The sequence below is a fragment of the Chamaea fasciata genome, unplaced genomic scaffold, assembly GCF_029207755.1.
Source record: "Chamaea fasciata isolate MVZ Bird 193981 ecotype frontalis unplaced genomic scaffold, bChaFas1.0.hap1 SCAF_334, whole genome shotgun sequence".
Lineage (NCBI taxonomy): Eukaryota > Metazoa > Chordata > Aves > Passeriformes > Sylviidae > Chamaea > Chamaea fasciata.
The window spans coordinates 14429-34340 of NW_027094419.1; the positions used below are offsets into that span (position 1 = coordinate 14429).

Consider the following 19912-nt stretch of genomic DNA (forward strand, 5'->3'; position numbering starts at 1 on the left):
CGGAAAACGCTTCTCCTAGCCTGGGAAGCGAGAAAACGCCGTTTGGCTGCGCTTAGTGCACTCTCCGGCGGTTCGCTCGCAGGCAGGCTTGGAACAGCGTTAAACGCTGTTTCCGAGCTCTCCACAGGCAGAGAAGCTGTTTGCAGCACGGAAAGTGCTTCTCCTAGCCTGGGAAGCGAGAAAATGCCGTTTGGCCGCGCCCAGTGCACTCTCCGGCGGTTCGCTTGCAGGCAGGCTTGGAACAGCGTTAAACGCTGTTTCCGAGCTCTCCACAGGCAGAGAAGCTGTTTGCAGCACGGAAAGTGCTTCTCCTAGCCTGGGAAGCGAGAAAACGCCGTTTGGCCGCGCCTAGTGCACTCTCCGGCGGTTCGCTTGCAGGCTGGCCGCGAACAGCGGCTAGGCGCGGTTTCGAGCTCTCCACAAGCAGAGAAGCTGTTTGCAGCACGGAAAGTGCTTCTCTTAGCCTGGGAAGCGAGAAAGCGTCTTTTGGCCGCGCATAGTGCTGTCGGAGGCTGCACGCTGCAGGCTGGCTGCGAGCAGCCTCTCGGCGCGGTTTCTGAGTTCTCCACAAGCAGAGAAGCTGTTTGCAGCACGGAAAACGCTTCTCTTAGCCTGGGAAGCGAGACAGCGCCTTTTGGCCGCGCCTACTGCTCTCAGAGGCTGCACGCTGCAGGCTGGCTGCGAGCAGCGGCTCGCCGCGGTTTCTGAGCTCTTCAGAAGCTGAGAAGCTGTTTGCAGCACGGAAAGTGCTTCTCTTAGCCTGGGAAGCGAGAAAGCGCCTTTTGGCCGCGGCTAGTGCTCTCGGAGGCTGTACGCCGCAGGCTGGCTGCGAACAGCGGCTAGGCGCGGTTTCCGAGCTCTCCACAAGCAGAGAAGCTGTTTGCAGCACGGAAGGTGCTTCTCCTAGCCTGGGAAGCGAGGAAAGCGGCTTTTGGCAGCGCCTAGTGCTTTCTACGGCGGCACGCCGCAGGCTGGCTGCGAACAGCGGCTAGGCGTGGTTTCCGAGCTCTCCACAGGCAGAGAAGCTGTTTGCAGCACGGAAAGTGCTTCTCCTAGCCTGGGAAGCGAGAAAACGCCGTTTGGCCGCGCCCAGTGCACTCTCCGGCGGTTCGCTTGCAGGCAGGCTTGGAACAGCGTTAAACGCTGTTTCCGAGCTCTCCACAGGCAGAGAAGCTGTTTGCAGCACGGAAAGTGCTTCTCCTAGCCTGGGAAGCGAGAAAACGCCGTTTGGCCGCGCCTAGTGCACTCTCCGGCGGTTCGCTTGCAGGCAGGCTTGGAACAGCGTTAAACGCTGTTTCCGAGCACTCCATAGGCAGAGAAGCTGTTTTCAGCACGGAAAGTGCTTCTCCTAGCCTGGAAGCGAGAAAACGCCGTTTGGCCGCGCCCAGTGCACTCTCCGGCGGTTCGCTTGCAGGCAGGCTTGGAACAGCGTTAAACGCTGTTTCCGAGCTCTCCACAGGCAGAGAAGCTGTTTGCAGCACGGAAAGTGCTTCTCCTAGCCTGGGAAGCGAGAAAACGCCGTTTGGCCGCGCCCAGTGCACTCTCCGGCGGTTCGCTTGCAGGCAGGCTTGGAACAGCGTTAAACGCTGTTTCCGAGCTCTCCACAGGCAGAGAAGCTGTTTGCAGCACGGAAAGTGCTTCTCCTAGCCTGGGAAGCGAGAAAACGCCGTTTGGCCGCGCCCAGTGCACTCTCCGCCGGTTCGCTCGCAGGCAGGCTTGGAACAGCGTTAAACGCTGTTTCCGAGCTCTCCACAGGCAGAGAAGCTGTTTGCAGCACGGAAAGTGCTTCTCCTAGCCTGGGGAGAAAACGCCGTTTGGCCGCGCCTAGTGCACTCTCCGGCGGTTCGCTTGCAGGCTGGCCGCGAACAGCGGCTAGGCGCGGTTTCGAGCTCTCCACAAGCAGAGAAGCTGTTTGCAGCACGGAAAGTGCTTCTCTTAGCCTGGGAAGCGAGAAAGCGTCTTTTGGCCGCGCATAGTGCTGTCGGAGGCTGCACGCTGCAGGCTGGCTGCGAGCAGCCTCTCGGCGCGGTTTCTGAGTTCTCCACAAGCAGAGAAGCTGTTTGCAGCACGGAAAACGCTTCTCCTAGCCTGGGAAGCGAGAAAACGCCGTTTGGCCGCGTCTAGTGCACTCTCCGCCGGTTCGCTTGCAGGCAGGCTTGGAACAGCGTCAAACGCCGTTTCCGAGCTCCCACAAGCAGAGAAGCTGTTTGCAGCGCGGAAAACGCTTCTCCTAGCCTGGGAAGCGAGAAAACGCCGTTTGGCCGCGTCTAGTGCACTCTCCGCCGGTTCGCTTGCAGGCAGGCTTGGAACACCGTCAAACGCTGTTTCCGAGCTCCCCACAAGCAGAGAAGCTGTTTGCAGCACGGAAAACGCTTCTCCTAGCCTGGGAAGCGAGAAAAACGCCGTTTGGCCGCGTCTAGTGCACTCTCCGCCGGTTCGCTTGCAGGCAGGCTTGGAACAGCGTCAAACGCTGTTTCCGTGCTCCCCACAAGCAGAGAAGCTGTTTGCAGCACGGAAAGTGCTTCTCCTAGCCTGGGAAGCGAGAAAAACGCCGTTTGGCCGCGCCCAGTGCACTCTCCGGCGGTTCGCTTGCAGGCAGGCTTGGAACAGCGTCAAACGCTGTTTCCGAGCTCTCCACAGGCAGAGAAGCTGTTTGCAGCACGGAAATTGCTTCTCCTAGCCTGGGAAGCGAGAAAACGCCGTTTGGCCGCGCCTAGTGCACTCTCGGGCGGTTCGCTCGCAGGCAGGCTTGGAACAGCGTTAAACGCTGTTTCCGAGCTCTCCACAGGCAGAGAAGCTGTTTGCAGCACGGAAAGTGCTTCTCCTAGCCTGGGAAGCGAGAAAACGCCGTTTGGCCGCGCCCAGTGCACTCTCCGGCGGTTCGCTCGCAGGCAGGCTTGGAACAGCGTTAAACGCTGTTTCCGAGCTCTCCACAGGCAGAGAAGCTGTTTGCAGCACGGAAAGTGCTTCTCCTAGCCTGGGAAGCGAGGAAAACGCCGTTTGGCCGCGCCCAGTGCACTCTCCGGCGGTTCGCTTGCAGGCAGGCTTGGAACAGCGTTAAACGCTGTTTCCGAGCTCTCCACAGGCAGAGAAGCTGTTTTGCAGCACGGAAAGTGCTTCTCCTAGCCTGGGAAGCGAGGAAAACGCCGTTTGGCCGCGCCCAGTGCACTCTCCGGCGGTTCGCTTGCAGGCTGGCCGCGAACAGCGGCTAGGCGCGGTTTCGAGCTCTCCACAAGCAGAGAAGCTGTTTGCAGCACGGAAAGTGCTTCTCTTAGCCTGGGAAGCGAGAAAGCGTCTTTTGGCCGCGCATAGTGCTGTCGGAGGCTGCACGCTGCAGGCTGGCTGCGAGCAGCCTCTCGGCGCGGTTTCTGAGTTCTCCACAAGCAGAGAAGCTGTTTGCAGCACGGAAAACGCTTCTCTTAGCCTGGGAAGCGAGACAGCGCCTTTTGGCCGCGCCTACTGCTCTCAGAGGCTGCACGCTGCAGGCTGGCTGCGAGCAGCGGCTCGCCGCGGTTTCTGAGCTCTTCAGAAGCTGAGAAGCTGTTTGCAGCACGGAAAGTGCTTCTCTTAGCCTGGGAAGCGAGAAAGCGCCTTTTGGCCGCGGCTAGTGCTCTCGGAGGCTGTACGCCGCAGGCTGGCTGCGAACAGCGGCTAGGCGTGGTTTCCGAGCTCTCCACAAGCAGAGAAGCTGTTTGCAGCACGGAAGGTGCTTCTCCTAGCCTGGGAAGCGAGAAAGCGGCTTTTGGCAGCGCCTAGTGCTTTCTACGGCGGCACGCCGCAGGCTGGCTGCGAACAGCGGCTAGGCGTGGTTTCCGAGCTCTCCACAGGCAGAGAAGCTGTTTGCAGCACGGAAAGTGCTTCTCCTAGCCTGGGAAGCGAGAAAACGCCGTTTGGCCGCGCCCAGTGCACTCTCCGGCGGTTCGCTTGCAGGCAGGCTTGGAACAGCGTTAAACGCTGTTTCCGAGCTCTCCACAGGCAGAGAAGCTGTTTGCAGCACGGAAAGTGCTTCTCCTAGCCTGGGAAGCGAGAAAACGCCGTTTGGCCGCGCCTAGTGCACTCTCCGGCGGTTCGCTTGCAGGCAGGCTTGGAACAGCGTTAAACGCTGTTTCCGAGCACTCCATAGGCAGAGAAGCTGTTTGCAGCACGGAAAGTGCTTCTCCTAGCCTGGAAGCGAGAAAACGCCGTTTGGCCGCGCCCAGTGCACTCTCCGGCGGTTCGCTTGCAGGCAGGCTTGGAACAGCGTTAAACGCTGTTTCCGAGCTCTCCACAGGCAGAGAAGCTGTTTGCAGCACGGAAAGTGCTTCTCCTAGCCTGGGAAGCGAGAAAACGCCGTTTGGCCGCGCCCAGTGCACTCTCCGGCGGTTCGCTTGCAGGCAGGCTTGGAACAGCGTTAAACGCTGTTTCCGAGCTCTCCACAGGCAGAGAAGCTGTTTGCAGCACGGAAAGTGCTTCTCCTAGCCTGGGAAGCGAGAAAACGCCGTTTGGCCGCGCCCAGTGCACTCTCCGCCGGTTCGCTCGCAGGCAGGCTTGGAACAGCGTTAAACGCTGTTTCCGAGCTCTCCACAGGCAGAGAAGCTGTTTGCAGCACGGAAAGTGCTTCTCCTAGCCTGGGAAGCGAGAAAACGCCGTTTGGCCGCGCCTAGTGCACTCTCCGGCGGTTCGCTTGCAGGCTGGCCGCGAACAGCGGCTAGGCGCGGTTTCGAGCTCTCCACAAGCAGAGAAGCTGTTTGCAGCACGGAAAGTGCTTCTCTTAGCCTGGGAAGCGAGAAAGCGTCTTTTGGCCGCGCATAGTGCTGTCGGAGGCTGCACGCTGCAGGCTGGCTGCGAGCAGCCTCTCGGCGCGGTTTCTGAGTTCTCCACAAGCAGAGAAGCTGTTTGCAGCACGGAAAACGCTTCTCCTAGCCTGGGAAGCGAGAAAACGCCGTTTGGCCGCGTCTAGTGCACTCTCCGCCGGTTCGCTTGCAGGCAGGCTTGGAACAGCGTCAAACGCCGTTTCCGAGCTCCCCACAAGCAGAGAAGCTGTTTGCAGCGCGGAAAACGCTTCTCCTAGCCTGGGAAGCGAGGAAAACGCCGTTTGGCCGCGTCTAGTGCACTCTCCGCCGGTTCGCTTGCAGGCAGGCTTGGAACACCGTCAAACGCTGTTTCCGAGCTCCCCACAAGCAGAGAAGCTGTTTGCAGCACGGAAAACGCTTCTCCTAGCCTGGGAAGCGAGAAAACGCCGTTTGGCCGCGTCTAGTGCACTCTCCGCCGGTTCGCTTGCAGGCAGGCTTGGAACAGCGTCAAACGCTGTTTCCGTGCTCCCCACAAGCAGAGAAGCTGTTTGCAGCACGGAAAGTGCTTCTCCTAGCCTGGGAAGCGAGGAAAACGCCGTTTGGCCGCGCCCAGTGCACTCTCCGGCGGTTCGCTTGCAGGCAGGCTTGGAACAGCGTCAAACGCTGTTTCCGAGCTCTCCACAGGCAGAGAAGCTGTTTGCAGCACGGAAATTGCTTCTCCTAGCCTGGGAAGCGAGAAAACGCCGTTTGGCCGCGCCTAGTGCACTCTCCGGCGGTTCGCTTGCAGGCAGGCTTGGAACAGCGTTAAACGCTGTTTCCGAGCTCTCCACAGGCAGAGAAGCTGTTTGCAGCACGGAAAGTGCTTCTCCTAGCCTGGGAAGCGAGAAAACGCCGTTTGGCCGCGCCTCGTGCACTCTCGGGCGGTTCGCTCGCAGGCAGGCTTGGAACAGCGTTAAACGCTGTTTCCGAGCTCTCCACAGGCAGAGAAGCTGTTTGCAGCACGGAAAGTGCTTCTCCTAGCCTGGGAAGCGAGAAAACGCCGTTTGGCCGCGCCCAGTGCACTCTCCGGCGGTTCGCTCGCAGGCAGGCTTGGAACAGCGTTAAACGCTGTTTCCGAGCTCTCCACAGGCAGAGAAGCTGTTTGCAGCACGGAAAGTGCTTCTCCTAGCCTGGGAAGCGAGAAAACGCCGTTTGGCCGCGCCCAGTGCACTCTCCGGCGGTTCGCTCGCAGGCAGGCTTGGAACAGCGTTAAACGCTGTTTCCGAGCTCTCCACAGGCAGAGAAGCTGTTTGCAGCACGGAAAGTGCTTCTCCTAGCCTGGGAAGCGAGAAAACGCCGTTTGGCCGCGCCTAGTGCACTCTCCGCCGGTTCGCTCGCAGGCAGGCTTGGAACAGCGTTAAACGCTGTTTCCGAGCTCTCCACAGGCAGAGAAGCTGTTTTCAGCACGGAAAGTGCTTCTCCTAGCCTGGGAAGCGAGAAAACGCCGTTTGGCCGCGCCCAGTGCACTCTCCGGCGGTTCGCTCGCAGGCAGGCTTGGAACAGCGTTAAACGCTGTTTCCGAGCTCTCCACAGGCAGAGAAGCTGTTTGCAGCACGGAAAGTGCTTCTCCTAGCCTGGGAAGCGAGAAAACGCCGTTTGGCCGCGCCCAGTGCACTCTCCGGCGGTTCGCTTGCAGGCAGGCTTGGAACAGCGTTAAACGCTGTTTCCGAGCTCTCCACAGGCAGAGAAGCTGTTTGCAGCACGGAAAGTGCTTCTCCTAGCCTGGGAAGCGAGAAAACGCCGTTTGGCCGCGCCCAGTGCACTCTCCGGCGGTTCGCTTGCAGGCAGGCTTGGAACAGCGTTAAACGCTGTTTCCGAGCTCTCCACAGGCAGAGAAGCTGTTTGCAGCACGGAAAGTGCTTCTCCTAGCCTGGGAAGCGAGAAAACGCCGTTTGGCCGCGCCCAGTGCACTCTCCGGCGGTTCGCTTGCAGGCTGGCCGCGAACAGCGGCTAGGCGCGGTTTCGAGCTCTCCACAAGCAGAGAAGCTGTTTGCAGCACGGAAAGTGCTTCTCTTAGCCTGGGAAGCGAGAAAGCGTCTTTTGGCCGCGCATAGTGCTGTCGGAGGCTGCACGCTGCAGGCTGGCTGCGAGCAGCCTCTCGGCGCGGTTTCTGAGTTCTCCACAAGCAGAGAAGCTGTTTGCAGCACGGAAAACGCTTCTCTTAGCCTGGGAAGCGAGACAGCGCCTTTTGGCCGCGCCTACTGCTCTCAGAGGCTGCACGCTGCAGGCTGGCTGCGAGCAGCGGCTCGCCGCGGTTTCTGAGCTCTTCAGAAGCTGAGAAGCTGTTTGCAGCACGGAAAGTGCTTCTCTTAGCCTGGGAAGCGAGAAAGCGCCTTTTGGCCGCGGCTAGTGCTCTCGGAGGCTGTACGCCGCAGGCTGGCTGCGAACAGCGGCTAGGCGCGGTTTCCGAGCTCTCCACAAGCAGAGAAGCTGTTTGCAGCACGGAAGGTGCTTCTCCTAGCCTGGGAAGCGAGAAAGCGGCTTTTGGCAGCGCCTAGTGCTTTCTACGGCGGCACGCCGCAGGCTGGCTGCGAACAGCGGCTAGGCGTGGTTTCCGAGCTCTCCACAGGCAGAGAAGCTGTTTGCAGCACGGAAAGTGCTTCTCCTAGCCTGGGAAGCGAGAAAACGCCGTTTGGCCGCGCCCAGTGCACTCTCCGGCGGTTCGCTTGCAGGCAGGCTTGAAACAGCGTTAAACGCTGTTTCCGAGCTCTCCACAGGCAGAGAAGCTGTTTGCAGCACGGAAAGTGCTTCTCCTAGCCTGGGAAGCGAGAAAACGCCGTTTGGCCGCGCCCAGTGCACTCTCCGCCGGTTCGCTTGCAGGCAGGCTTGGAACAGCGTTAAACGCTGTTTCCGAGCTCTCCACAGGCAGAGAAGCTGTTTGCAGCACGGAAAACGCTTCTCCTAGCCTGGGAAGCGAGAGAGAACGCCGTTTGGCTGCGCTTAGTGCACTCTCCGGCGGTTCGCTCGCAGGCAGGCTTGGAACAGCGTTAAACGCTGTTTCCGAGCTCTCCACAGGCAGAGAAGCTGTTTGCAGCACGGAAAGTGCTTCTCCTAGCCTGGGAAGCGAGAAAATGCCGTTTGGCCGCGCCCAGTGCACTCTCCGGCGGTTCGCTTGCAGGCAGGCTTGGAACAGCGTTAAACGCTGTTTCCGAGCTCTCCACAGGCAGAGAAGCTGTTTGCAGCACGGAAAGTGCTTCTCCTAGCCTGGGAAGCGAGAAAACGCCGTTTGGCCGCGCCTAGTGCACTCTCCGGCGGTTCGCTTGCAGGCTGGCCGCGAACAGCGGCTAGGCGCGGTTTCGAGCTCTCCACAAGCAGAGAAGCTGTTTGCAGCACGGAAAGTGCTTCTCTTAGCCTGGGAAGCGAGAAAGCGTCTTTTGGCCGCGCATAGTGCTGTCGGAGGCTGCACGCTGCAGGCTGGCTGCGAGCAGCCTCTCGGCGCGGTTTCTGAGTTCTCCACAAGCAGAGAAGCTGTTTGCAGCACGGAAAACGCTTCTCTTAGCCTGGGAAGCGAGACAGCGCCTTTTGGCCGCGCCTACTGCTCTCAGAGGCTGCACGCTGCAGGCTGGCTGCGAGCAGCGGCTCGCCGCGGTTTCTGAGCTCTTCAGAAGCTGAGAAGCTGTTTGCAGCACGGAAAGTGCTTCTCTTAGCCTGGGAAGCGAGAAAGCGCCTTTTGGCCGCGGCTAGTGCTCTCGGAGGCTGTACGCCGCAGGCTGGCTGCGAACAGCGGCTAGGCGCGGTTTCCGAGCTCTCCACAAGCAGAGAAGCTGTTTGCAGCACGGAAGGTGCTTCTCCTAGCCTGGGAAGCGAGAAAGCGGCTTTTGGCAGCGCCTAGTGCTTTCTACGGCGGCACGCCGCAGGCTGGCTGCGAACAGCGGCTAGGCGTGGTTTCCGAGCTCTCCACAGGCAGAGAAGCTGTTTGCAGCACGGAAAGTGCTTCTCCTAGCCTGGGAAGCGAGAAAACGCCGTTTGGCCGCGCCCAGTGCACTCTCCGGCGGTTCGCTTGCAGGCAGGCTTGGAACAGCGTTAAACGCTGTTTCCGAGCTCTCCACAGGCAGAGAAGCTGTTTGCAGCACGGAAAGTGCTTCTCCTAGCCTGGGAAGCGAGAAAACGCCGTTTGGCCGCGCCTAGTGCACTCTCCGGCGGTTCGCTTGCAGGCAGGCTTGGAACAGCGTTAAACGCTGTTTCCGAGCACTCCATAGGCAGAGAAGCTGTTTGCAGCACGGAAAGTGCTTCTCCTAGCCTGGAAGCGAGAAAACGCCGTTTGGCCGCGCCCAGTGCACTCTCCGGCGGTTCGCTTGCAGGCAGGCTTGGAACAGCGTTAAACGCTGTTTCCGAGCTCTCCACAGGCAGAGAAGCTGTTTGCAGCACGGAAAGTGCTTCTCCTAGCCTGGGAAGCGAGAAAACGCCGTTTGGCCGCGCCCAGTGCACTCTCCGGCGGTTCGCTTGCAGGCAGGCTTGGAACAGCGTTAAACGCTGTTTCCGAGCTCTCCACAGGCAGAGAAGCTGTTTGCAGCACGGAAAGTGCTTCTCCTAGCCTGGGAAGCGAGAAAACGCCGTTTGGCCGCGCCCAGTGCACTCTCCGCCGGTTCGCTCGCAGGCAGGCTTGGAACAGCGTTAAACGCTGTTTCCGAGCTCTCCACAGGCAGAGAAGCTGTTTGCAGCACGGAAAGTGCTTCTCCTAGCCTGGGAAGCGAGAAAACGCCGTTTGGCCGCGCCTAGTGCACTCTCCGGCGGTTCGCTTGCAGGCTGGCCGCGAACAGCGGCTAGGCGCGGTTTCGAGCTCTCCACAAGCAGAGAAGCTGTTTGCAGCACGGAAAGTGCTTCTCTTAGCCTGGGAAGCGAGAAAGCGTCTTTTGGCCGCGCATAGTGCTGTCGGAGGCTGCACGCTGCAGGCTGGCTGCGAGCAGCCTCTCGGCGCGGTTTCTGAGTTCTCCACAAGCAGAGAAGCTGTTTGCAGCACGGAAAACGCTTCTCTTAGCCTGGGAAGCGAGACAGCGCCTTTTGGCCGCGCCTACTGCTCTCAGAGGCTGCACGCTGCAGGCTGGCTGCGAGCAGCGGCTCGCCGCGGTTTCTGAGCTCTTCAGAAGCTGAGAAGCTGTTTGCAGCACGGAAAGTGCTTCTCTTAGCCTGGGAAGTGAGAAAGCGCCTTTTGGCCGCGGCTAGTGCTCTCGGAGGCTGTACGCCGCAGGCTGGCTGCGAACAGCGGCAAGGCGCGGTTTCCGAGCTCTCCACAAGCAGAGAAGCTGTTTGCAGCACGGAAGGTGCTTCTCCTAGCCTGGGAAGCGAGAAAGCGGCTTTTGGCAGCGCCTAGTGCTTTCTACGGCGGCACGCCGCAGGCTGGCTGCGAACAGCGGCTAGGCGTGGTTTCCGTGCTCTCCACAAGCAGAGAAGCTGTTTGCAGCACGGAAGGTGCTTCTCCTAGCCTGGGAAGCGAGAAAGCGGCTTTTGGCAGCGCCTAGTGCTTTCTACGGCGGCACGCCGCAGGCTGGCTGCGAACAGCGGCTAGGCGTGGTTTCCGAGCTCTCCACAAGCAGAGAAGCTGTTTGCAGCACGGAAAGTGCTTCTCCTAGCCTGGGAAGCGAGAAAACGCCGTTTGGCCGCGCCCAGTGCACTCTCCGGCCGTTCGCTTGCAGGCAGGCTTGGAACAGCGTTAAACGCTGTTTCCGTGCTCTCCACAGGCAGAGAAGCTGTTTGCAGCACGGAAAGTGCTTCTCCTAGCCTGGGAAGCGAGAAAACGCCGTTTGGCCGCGCCCAGTGCACTCTCCGGCGGTTCGCTTGCAGGCAGGCTTGGAACAGCGTTAAACGCTGTTTCCGAGCTCTCCACAGGCAGAGAAGCTGTTTGCAGCACGGAAAGTGCTTCTCCTAGCCTGGGAAGCGAGAAAACGCCGTTTGGCCGCGCCCAGTGCACTCTCCGCCGGTTCGCTCGCAGGCAGGCTTGGAAAAGCGTTAAACGCTGTTTCCGAGCTCTCCACAGGCAGAGAAGCTGTTTGCAGCACGGAAAGTGCTTCTCCTAGCCTGGGAAGTGAGAAAGCGCCTTTTGGCCACGCCTAGTGCTTTCTCCAGCGGTACGCGGCAGGCTGGCCGCGAACAGCGGCTAGGCGCGGTTTCGAGCTCTCCACAAGCAGAGAAGCTGTTTGCAGCACGGAAAGTGCTTCTCTTAGCCTGGGAAGCGAGAAAGCGTCTTTTGGCCGCGCATAGTGCTGTCGGAGGCTGCACGCTGCAGGCTGGCTGCGAGCAGCCTCTCGGCGCGGTTTCTGAGTTCTCCACAAGCAGAGAAGCTGTTTGCAGCACGGAAAACGCTTCTCTTAGCCTGGGAAGCGAGACAGCGCCTTTTGGCCGCGCCTACTGCTCTCAGAGGCTGCACGCTGCAGGCTGGCTGCGAGCAGCGGCTCGCCGCGGTTTCTGAGCTCTTCAGAAGCTGAGAAGCTGTTTGCAGCACGGAAAGTGCTTCTCTTAGCCTGGGAAGCGAGAAAGCGCCTTTTGGCCGCGGCTAGTGCTCTCGGAGGCTGTACGCTGCAGGCTGGCTGCGAACAGCGGCTAGGCGCGGTTTCCGAGCTCTCCACAAGCAGAGAAGCTGTTTGCAGCACGGAAGGTGCTTCTCCTAGCCTGGGAAGCGTGAAAGCGGCTTTTGGCAGCGCCTAGTGCTTTCTACGGCGGCACGCCGCAGGCTGGCTGCGAACAGCGGCTAGGCGTGGTTTCCGAGCTCTCCACAAGCAGAGAAGCTGTTTGCAGCACGGAAGGTGCTTCTCCTAGCCTGGGAAGCGAGAAAGCGGCTTTTGGCAGCGCCTAGTGCTTTCTACGGCGGCACGCCGCAGGCTGGCTGCGAACAGCGGCTGGGCGCGGTTTCCCTGCTCTCCAGAAGCAGAGAAGCTCCTCCAGCACCGAAAGTGCATTTTCGGGGCTGGGAAGCAAGATTTCACTTATTCATTATCTGCAGTGCGCTTACCTGCTCGGCGTGCTTTGCGGCGGCTGAGATCCTCGAGGAGCGGCAGACACGCGTCTCCCGGGCCGGGAAGCGTGGCCTCGCTGTTTCGTCACTTCCGGTGCTCCTGCCGTGCGTGCAGCGCTGTGCAGAGGCGGAGGAGCTCGAGGAGCGGCGGCCACGCCTCTCCGGGGCCGGGATTGGAGAAGTCGCTTGTTCGTGACCTGCCGCGCGCCTGCCGTGTTCGGTGTGCTCTGCAGTGGTAGAGAAGCTCGAGCAGCTGCGGCCGCGCGTCTCCTGGGCCAGGAACCGAGAACTCGAGCCCGATGAGGAGTGTCTGCTTCTGCTTTTAACTTGTGGAAAGTTCAAAGCCTGTGGCTGTAAAATTAGCAGCAATACTGGTGCCTTCTTTTATCGCTCATGGTCACTGGCCAGCAGGGAACAAGAAGTGTCCCAGGACTTGTTGGTGCCCTGGCAGAGACAGAAGCAGCAAATGGTGTTGAGAGAATTTCTGGGAGTGCATGTGGGATCCTGGTTTTCTTGATAGCTTGAGAAAGGATCTGAACAGAAAAAATATCTTTCTTTTTACAGGAGAATCTGATGTGGAACATGGGACCAGGATGACTTGCTGTGACTTCTTGAAAGCAGGAAAGAAGGCGATGTTAATCTTTTTGGCTAGAGGCAAAGTGTCTGCAAAGCCTTGGAAGAAGCCTATGCCAGGTAAGTGAGGACACGAACAGGAAAACACCTGGAGGCTGTGCTGTGATTTCACGGAGGGTTATGGATTCCTGTCTCAAATGTCCATGTGTCAGTAGGGCTGGATCCAAGTGCCCCGGTGGAGAGGCAGGGTTGTCCTGCATTCCAGCTTTTTAGTGGCTGGAGTTTTGCCCAAGGAAGAGCAGCATCCTGATTTTGCTGCCATGTTCAGTCAGCACAGAGCTGTTGGGTGCCTCCGTCCAGGAGCAGCAGGAGCCTGGATTTCTGTCCCTGGGATTGCCTTGCTGTCCAAGACGGGGGCTGAAGGTGAGGGGCAAGGCAGGCCTGGGAGCTCTGGGAGTCAGGAGTGCCAGGCCTTTCATCTCCTGGTGCTGCTCAGGTGTTCACCAGAGGGTTTTTTGACGGCCTTTGGCTTTCTGGATGGAAGCAAAAGGGTCCTTTCCCCTCCCTGCCTTCTGTCATTCCCAGGTCAGCCCCTGCTCTTTGCTGGCAGGCTAAATAGCCTCAGGAGTGGGCCGAGGAAGTGCTGCCTGATCTGTGAGGTTCCACAGGAGATGGGAGCAGGCTTTGCGCAGAGGTTCAAGCAGCTTGGGACTTCCTGAAGGCCTGAGGCCTGAAGCAGAGTCTTGAGGCAAAGCTGACCTCTGGGTGAGCCTTCAACCCAGATGTTGTGTTTGTATCCTGTCGGCAGTGCGGTAGCCAGGATCATTAGTGTTCTGGGCTAGGTCCGTGCTCATTAGTGAAACATGGCTTGACCTTTCTGTGTTCAGAGGCCGGACAGGGCCCTGAGATGAGTCCTGTGGCCTTGTTGGGAGGAGCGGGGCCAAAGGCAGCTCCTGCATTGCTCCTGAAGCCCTGGCCCGGCTTTGGTGCGACGCCGGAGGAGGCTGAGCCCAGCTGTTCCCACCGTGGGAGTTGTGTGCGCCTGTTTATTGCAGCATTTGCCCGACCTGGGCCCTGTCCCGGCACAGCCGGAGCCTCTTGGCCTGCGGGCGGACGCACCCGCGGGAATTGCCAGTTCTGGGGGGGCTCTCCAGGGCTGGGTTGTGACAGGGGATTCCCAGCTGCTGGGGGTAAGGCTCAGGGTCCCTGGTGCTGGATCTCAGTCCCTGTAGGTCACCTTGGGTAGCAGTGCTGGGGAGCATTGCTGAGCTTCTCCTTGGGAGGTTCTTGGCTGCTCTGAGCTGTCGCCAAAGACCCTGAGCTCCTGAGGTTGGTGTCTGTGTCTTTGGTGCTGACCCTGCCCCCTGGCCAAGCTACTTTGGAGGGTTTGAAGGGTCTAGGGCTGAGTGCCCTTTGGGCAGTTTCCTGCCAGCCTGGTGTGCTCCTGGAAGTGCCGCTGACCTGCCAGGACTGAGGAGCTGCTGGCTGGGTGCTGGTTCTGTTCTGCAGGTGGAGCAGGTAGCCACAGGGATACAGGGGGAAAATGGGCTGCTGAAATTAAGGAAACAACATGCTTCTAACAGCAGCTACTTTCTTGTGTACATAAAGCTACAGTTCCAGTTTCTAGCACTACTCTTCATGGGTACAGGTGTCTCTCTCAGTCGGCTAAGTTATTTCTCCATCAGGCGGGCAGGCAGGAAGGCAGGAACGCACGCACACATCTTTCAGGGCACTTAATTGGTTAAGTGTCCATCACCGTGCTATGTGTCTCCTATCTGAGTTTTGCATTTCTTGGAGAGGCTTTCCTAGGCTCTTATTTTTAGAGCTGTTGTTGTTCCTGTAGCCTTGATGAATTCCTGCGAACTCTGGAAAAGAAGACTGCAGGTGTCATCTTCACTACAAACAGTTTGGCTGATACAGGAAATGGCCCAAGTTATTCAGACACATTGCTACACCGGGAGGGCTTAGAGAGAAACCTGGAGATGGGTTGTGGGAGCCTGAAGTGGGATCTTCTCCCCTGCCGACCCTTGAGACAAGGGCAGTAGGGAGATGCATGTTTCCATTAAGCAGGGGATTGCTTGGGCAAATCAACAGGGCTCTGGAAAGTCAATGAACGTATAGGAGTTTTGTTCTAGTCTTTTGTTCTTTTGTTCTAGGAGCACCTTCTGTCCTAAAGTAAACAAGCAGCATTTGCTGCAGAGAAGCTCTTTCCAGCACGGAAAGTGCTTCTCTTAGCCTGGGAAGCGAGAAAGCATCTGTTGGCCTCACCTAGTGTTCTCGGCGGCTGTACGACCTTCCGAGCGGTGCCGCCTCTCCCGCTGTGGGCGGGCTGTGGGTCTCAGAGCCAGGGATCAGGATCACTGCGGACGGCACGAGCCTCTCCTGCTCCGCCTGCAGCCGGTGCTGCGCTGGGGTCCTGCCGGAGCTCTGGGCACGAGAGGACGGCGGTGGCGATTTCTTTGTGCTGTCTGGAACGGGCCAGGGTGCAGGCAACACCCGTGCTGGTACCAGGACCCCCCAAACCCCACCGCTCCCCGCGGTGCCTAGGAATTGTTGTCCAGCGTAGGGAGAAAATTCTTTATGAGAAAACTCAAAACTCAAGGATATGGGGTCTGAGGAGAGATGAGAGATTGTGGTATAAATTCAAGACGCATTGGGAAAAATAAATTTATGCAACAGCTCACTTCCTCTCCCAGACTGGCTTCTGTGTGATCGTCTGTGACTCCAACTGATCAGATGGGATTTTCAGCTTGTGGGGCTATAATGACGTGCCAGATTCTAAGCATGACAGAAAATAATGGGAGAACTCTCTGGCTCAGGCAGTGGAGCCTCTCAGTAGTGTCCCAAAGGTACAGCAGTACCCAGTATCTCTGACTGCAATTTGAGAGGTCCCAGCACAGCCCCTCTGTAGTGTTCCTGTGAAGCTGGCGTTTCCCAGCATCCCTGACCAGGGTTTGGGGGTCCCAGCACAGGTCCCTCGGCACATCCTGCTGCTTCTCCAAGTCCCGTTTAAACAGGATGGGTTTTTTTTGGGGTAGGAGCAGCCAAAACCAGCAGAACTGGCATTAACCACTTTCTCGAGGAATTTCTCTTTTCTTCCTCACCAAATTCCCACTGTCAAAACCACGCCTGAGGCTCAGCTCCCCATCCCCTCAATCTCTCCAAGGAACTGGGCTTGAATTTCCCAATCCAGCAGGGCAGAAATACTGTTGTCCTTATTGTATATCCTAATTGCAGTAATTGCTTAAGAAGTAATTGAAAGACATTAAAGGAATAAAGAGAAATTAAATAAGAGCTGCCAGCTCCAAGGGCCATCCCAGGGTTGCTCAAACCCCTTATCAGTGATTTGCTTTAATTAACCAACTCAGAGTAATTAACACCACATTGATATAGCATGATTCTTTTTAAATTGAGTTATAGATAACTACTGCAGAATGTAAAAACCTTTTTAAGCCCGGAAACTCTTTTAAGACATATACAGGCCACAGCTGCAGACAATGTCTAGGGATTCAGGGGGAAAAAGCCAAAGTTTTCAATCTTTAGCATCTTCCACTATGTCATCGTTGCCAATAAACATGGCTTCAGCCTCAGGAAGACACGGAGAGTCAGAGATTTTGCAGATCCTGGTCCCACCTCAGCCTTTCAGCAGGTACAGTCTGCAAGGAGAGAAAAGAAAATGGGTCAGAATGAACCGCCTACTTGCACAAAATCATCATCATTCATAAAGCATTAGGTAGAGCTGGAAGAACTTCCCCAAAGGCCCGTTTCCCTGTGGACTGAGGGCGCCAAGTTCAAGCACAGGCTGGACCTGCCATGGGCAGACTATGGAAACCCCAGAATAAAAGCTACTTCGCCAAATCCATAAAGCATTCCAAAATCAGGCTCCTGGGATGTGACCATCTCCTCTCTCACCTTGAAACATCCAGAATGAGGTCTGTTGCTGTTGAGCAGCATTCAAAAACTTGTTAGAGCAGAAACTGCCTCACAAATTACACTCAAGTAATGTAAGCTCCTCTGGCTTGCAGGTAAGTCAATAACAAAATGTTTTAGTTACCTGACCAAAAAAGGATCTGAGACCATCACTATGGACTGAATTGGAGCACTACATCAAAACAGAAAAGCTTCTCACCTCCATCTTCACTGGCCTAAGAGATACAGTGCCTACCAGTGAGGCAGAATGGGCAAATTCATTCCAAGTTTTTGGAGAAGACTTTAAAACTCACAGTAGTAAAGCTAAGTAGTGTTGGGTAACAAAACAAAAACAAAACAAAACAAAAAAAAACAAACAACCCAGAAACCTTTTTGAGATTATTCTTGCTTAATACAACTGCTTGCTTTTATTGAAAAACACTAGGTGGAACACTCGATCGGTAGGAGAAACACTGACAATTAGTTGGATGCACAGAAAAGCAAACTCACCCAAAATAGCTGCATTCACATCAAAAAACCTGCTGAAATAATTGCTCAAATATATACCAAGCCTTGCTTAAAGGAGTGTGGCCATCAGCCTGGTTTGGTTTGCCTCCCTTTGAAGTTGTCAAACAACTGATCTTCAACACCTCATGCAAAAGCATTTATCTAATGCTGCAAAAAAGCCTTTTCTTAGATCATATTTTAGCCCAAAAAGACCCCACCAAACTAACAAGTCACCACATACAGTTCTTGAGTCATTCCTGTCTTTGAACACAAATCAAGCTAAAGCTATGGAGACAAGAAAAAGCAACTTAATGCTGCTCCTTTGCAAATTACAGAATCACAGGGAGGTTTCTCATTAGCTTAGGAAAATGCACGCCCAGTTCAGTAGATACTGAATAGCAGGGAAGTCAGGAGATAAACGCTTTGCTTTCAGAGACAAAAATTTCAATAAATACTTCCATTAAACCAGAAGTCTACAGATCTACTCCTCAGAAGTCTTTATTAAGAACAAAACCCCTGGGGTACCCTCTCAAGGGACACAAGGGGATCTCCTTGGCTGGGACACAGCCTTGGTCAGCGCTGCTCCCGTGCAGCACAGACCACCCATGGCTTTCGGCTCTTTCATGACCTCTGCAACATTCCCACAGATGCCAGAGGATTACGGGGCCAAGTTTCACATTCGCCGTTCTCCTGCCGTTCAACACGTATTTCCTCTCAGACCTGCCCATGCAGACCAACCACAAATGACTCAATAGTCGTCAGTCTTGTCTCCAGAGCTTGGAGTATTGTATCTACCTGCAAAATAACCAGGGAAACTACTGTACTTGGTTACACACAGAATTTGACAAAACCAAGAGCACGTGTGGTCGTCGGAAGGGGCTCAAATACAATCTCACGTCACCAATGCTTTTCATTTGATCCTTTCCTTGCTACATTCATACCTTGAAAGCTCAGCTGACTCTAACATTCACTGTCCACACAGGAACTCTTTCCAGCCTTGCTAAGTGTCACAGCCGCACACTCAGCTTTTGCTGGACAATCTGCAGCTTCTACAGTCAACTTCCTTACACTGTTTGGTCCCAACTCTTCCTACCTGCAAGGTAGTCACAAGATTTTAGTAGACCAAAAAATCAACTTGATTTATCATGATTAGTTTATGATTAATATTTCAATACAAAGTTACAGGAAAAGCATTAAGTCTATTTGCAAAACAGGCAGAAGAAACGTGACTCAAAGTTAAGTCAAGATCTGGTGAAGTGAATCAGAACTAACTAGGAATAACATATCAAATTACTGACACGTAAATAGGAACCTAATGCTGTGCTTGATAAACACAAAATGCTAATTACCAAGCAAATTGAAGGAAAAGTTGCTGAAGATCTTGCATAACACAAGAGACCGATTACATGAAGCGGACCAGTGCATGTTACAATGCATTGAATTGCTCTAGCTGAAATCAGCTGTTCTGCAAAACTGTTGAAGCCTATTAAAGTTTCACAGAGCTGATTTTAACAAAGAATAATATGAGGTTAAATCTCACCCTTTGCAGCACCTCTTGCAAGACAGCTCGACTTTCAAGAGTTAGTGGTTCCTCATGAATAAGAGCTTGCTTTTCTAGGGTTCCTAGAATAGAGCCGAGATGCCACTGTTCAGATCCTGCACGTCCCACTCTGAAGCCAAAAATCCAAATACAGCACTCCTTCAGAACCCTGAGAGACAGCCATGGATTCTGGGGCAAAGAGATACACTGAAAAACTGCACCAAGACACCAAGAACAGTGCAGCGCTGGCTGGGAGAAGCAGCATTACTCTCTCCCAGAAAATGCCACTCTGCAGCCAGCTTAGTGCTTTAGAGAATTTTACTGCCATGGGGAAAAAAAAAAAAAAATTATAGCTGTGGAATGAAGAAAAAAATCCCCAAACCTCTGTCCAGAGTACGAGGGTGAACATCCACAGCAATATAGCAAAATAAATGGGAACTTCAGAAAAAAACAGAGATAATAAAACCAGTCCAGATGAACAACCACCGTCTATAAGAACAATGCTTGCACAAAACAACTCTGGCGTGGAGCCCTTCTTCCGGATACAGTTATTGAAGAATATTTTGGACCACTTTTAAGTGCTGTACACCAAACTAAACCTAAGCTTGCTTCCATTTTTTAGACAGATTCTCAGACAGCTGAGTGAGAGTCTCAAGCACACACTCAGTTGTCAGATTTGCCTTTGCCCACCTTAGCAAGGAAAAAGCACATGTGGCCACTACAGGTCAGACCCAGCCCAAGCCCTGCCTGAGCCCCTCTGGCCACCCTTCCCGCTGCTAATGCTGACCCCTAACAGGCTCCAGCCAGGCCTGTTTGGTGCTTGGTTTGTGCACTCTTCCCATCAAATGGGAAGGAACCCTCCTGTGCCCTGGGCCCGGTGATATTTTCTTGGCTGGAATGCAATTTCTCACACAAAAGGCAGACTCGGTTGTTTTGTTTGGGGTTTTTTCCTAGGATTTGGCTTACACAGGTGATGTTCCTCACAATTGAGCACTACGATGCCAACAGCAGCAATACAGAAAACCCCTCTGGGATGGAGCAGCAGAAAAAGACACCTCCAGCCTTGCCAGAGGTATCACTGTTCTTTGTCTTTCAGAAAACAAAACAGGATATCAGCAGACAATGTGAAGTGGGCAAAAGGAGCAGTAATTGGTGCACAAGCAGTTGCGATTGCTGAAGCCTCGTTTGCTGTTGCAACACCAAGCGTCGCTTATGGTGTGTTTTATGTGGTCAACTGTAGTCACGACAAGCACAGACTAAAAAACTCCACCATACTACAAGCTACCAGCAAACAAGCCACACTAACTCTTTTCACTAATAGTTCTTATCACATCATGAAAATGGATCAAAAATAAAAAACAACTATATAAAATCCCACTCAACAAATCACAAAAACTAGTAAAAAAGAAACTTACTAAACTCAAAATTGTATAACTGTCCCTAAACCTGACTAAAAGGAATAACCTACACTATCTCATAAATAATAGCCAAAACTCTATAAATTTAACTAAAAAACCAAACTAATTAATATGAAAAAATCTTAACTACTAAAAAATAAAAGAATATCACTACCCCAAATAACTACCTGAAAAATGCACTGTATCAATACCCACGTTCCCAAAA

The 19912-nt window shown here is 55.1% G+C and overlaps 1 long non-coding RNA gene across 1 annotated transcript; it reads left to right on the forward strand.

Annotated features, from left to right (window-relative positions):
- The first annotated feature begins 12003 nt into the window (after nucleotides 1–12003).
- On the forward strand, nucleotides 12004–15266 carry LOC136305240 (uncharacterized). Its single transcript, XR_010725184.1, has 3 exons — nucleotides 12004–12229; nucleotides 12325–12453; nucleotides 14490–15266. It is a non-coding gene; the product is annotated as an uncharacterized lncRNA (long non-coding RNA).
- Nucleotides 15267–19912: the final 4646 nt, after the last annotated feature.